The following is a 2,740-nucleotide window of genomic DNA, read 5'->3' as shown; positions in this document are numbered from 1 at the left end:
GATGGTATTCTAAAACTAGAACCTTGTTGAGCCAACAGATTTGTTCCGTACAGGGCCTCTCCCTTTTCAGCGTGCCTCTTGATGCCCCGATCTTCATGAACTCATTGTTCGAAGAGAGCAGCCCCGTCAGATTGCTGTCTGCCTGGCGGGTTTGTCTGCTGCGCTGATCTCTCACAATCCACTGCTCTGTCACATTGCTTGAGACCATGCTTCTCTAATATTTATCCTGCTCTACATCATCCCCACTCCATCAGCAGTGTCTGGGGCTGGAAATCCCCACACTCATTATTCAATCATTTATTGAGCGCTTACTACGCGCGGTGCGTTGTACTGAGTGCTTGGGAGAGTACAATTGTACATATTTATTACTCTATTTTACTTGTACATATCTATTCTATTTTTATTTTGTTAATATGTTTGGTTTAGTTGTCTGTCTCCCCCTTCTAGACTGTGAGCCCACTGTTGGGCAGGGACCGTCTCTATATGTTGCCAACTTGTACTTCCCAAGCGCTTAGTACAGTGCTCTGCACACAGTAAGCGCTCAATAAATGTGATTGATTGATAATTAGCAGACGCATTCCCTGCCCATAATAAGCATACAAACAATCAATGGCATTTGAGTGCTTACTGTGTGTAGATCACTGTAATAACAACAATAATAATAATGGCATTTATTAAGTGTATACTATGTGCTAAGCACTAAGCCCTAGGGAAAGTATGATACAGTAGAGTTGGCAGACAAAATCCCTTCCCACAAGGAGCTTACAGTCTACAGTAGAAGCTCATGGTTCAATTCTAACCATCTCAGAAGCCCCAGGCACTTCCTCTTGAAACTTTTTTTTACTGGTATTTAAGTGCTTACCATGTGCCAGGCACTATACTAAGCGCTTGGGTAGATACAAGTTAATCAGGTTGGACACAGTCCATGTCCCACATGGAGTGCGTAGTCTTGGTCCCCATTTTACGGATGAGATTGCTGAGGCCCAGAGAAGTGAAACGACTTTCCCAAGGGCACAGCAGACACATGGCAAAGCTGGGATTAGAACCCAGGTCCTTCTGACTCCAAGGCCCAAGCTCTCTCCACTTGGTCACAGCCTAAAAGTGCACCCAGAAGAGGACTCTGGAAAACACGATGTAAGTCTTAAGGAATGCAACCAAGTGGCTCAGAGAGGATTATTTTCCTTCCGTAAATGTGACCATTGGAAATCTGTGGGCTAGAAGAAAACAAGATGCTAGCCAGTGTCTACAGGTCAGACAAATTCCCAACATTCCTCCTGAACTCCCTAGGGGATAATAATAATAATGGCATTTATTAAGCGCTTACTACATGCAAAACACTGTTCTAAGCACTGGGGAGATTACAAAGGGATCAGGTTGTCTCACGGGGGGCTCACAGTCTTAATTCCCATTTTTACAGATGAGGTAACAGAGGCCCAGAAAAGTGAAGTGACTTTCCCAAAGTCACACAGCCGACAATTGGCAGTCGGAATTTGAACCCATGACCTCTGACTCCAAAGCCCATGCTCTTTTCCACTGAGCCACGCTGCTTCTCAGAGTTTGATAACAGATAAGAGTTTGGCCCTCTTCCAAACACCCAGCACAGTGCACTCTCTGCACAATAAACCATAGTGAGTGCTCAATAAATACCACTGATTGACTGACAGATAAGCTGCCATATAAACCTCCTCCAATGATGGAGGAGTCACCTACCCGGTGTATGTGTGTTGGGGTAGGGGAGGAGTGGGGGCGTTCTTGGTTATAGGATGTTCACAGGGCTTGAAATTATTTTCCTAAACAAAGAACAGAATGAATTCACCTTCTAACCAGTTTCTTATTAACTGGTCAAACATAGAACTAGACCGCAGCCAATTCTGTGACTGGCACATATTCATTCATTCATTCAATTGTACTTATTGAGCACTTACTGTGTGCAGAGCACTGTACTAAGCGCAAGCTCTGCTGGTGCTTCAATTTTTATGTTTTCCAGAAGGAATAGCAATGGCAATCATGAATCATTTCCAGCAAACCTCCTGCTATGGCTGCTAACTTCCTGAACAAATTCAATTGTGCCCTTCACTTGTGAATAAGCATATTTAGTGACGAACAAGATTTAGTGGATACCTTGAGATTTACTATAGATCTATGTCTGTAGATCATCTGAATGACACTGTCCTGAATGATGGAATTAAAAAGTTGCCGGGACCAAGTAAATTTGTTGTAAATTTGATGTTTCCAACCACTGGGTTTCCCCCAAGAGGAAGAGAGGTTTCCTTCTTTTGTCTAAAAAAAAAAAAAAAAAAAAAAAAAAAGCCTAGAAAGAACTATAGACTCCAAAGAGATATGTTCAAAGAAAATATGACTGAAAACTTTCAGAGAATATATTTAAACGTGTATATGGGTAACAATAATAATGATGCCATTTGCTAAGTGCTTACTATGTGCAAAGCACTATTCTAAGCGCTGTGGAAGATACAAGGTGATCAGGTTGTCCCACGTGGGGCTCACAGTCTTAATAATAATGATGGCATTTATTAAGCGCTTACTATGTGCAAAGCACTGTTCTAAGTGCTGGGGAGGTTACAAGGTGATCAGGTTGTTCCACATGGGGCTCACAGTCTTAATAATAATGATGACATTTATTAAGCACTTACTATGTGCAAAGCACTGTTCTAAGCACGGGGCAGGTTACAAGGTGATCAGGTTGTCCCACGGGGGGCTCACAGTCTTAATCCCCATTTTA

Source organism: Tachyglossus aculeatus, chromosome 3 (genome assembly GCF_015852505.1).
Source record: "Tachyglossus aculeatus isolate mTacAcu1 chromosome 3, mTacAcu1.pri, whole genome shotgun sequence".
Taxonomy (NCBI): Eukaryota; Metazoa; Chordata; class Mammalia; order Monotremata; family Tachyglossidae; genus Tachyglossus; species Tachyglossus aculeatus.
The sequence above is the reverse complement of the archived record's forward strand: the minus strand, read 5'-3'. Positions refer to the sequence as shown.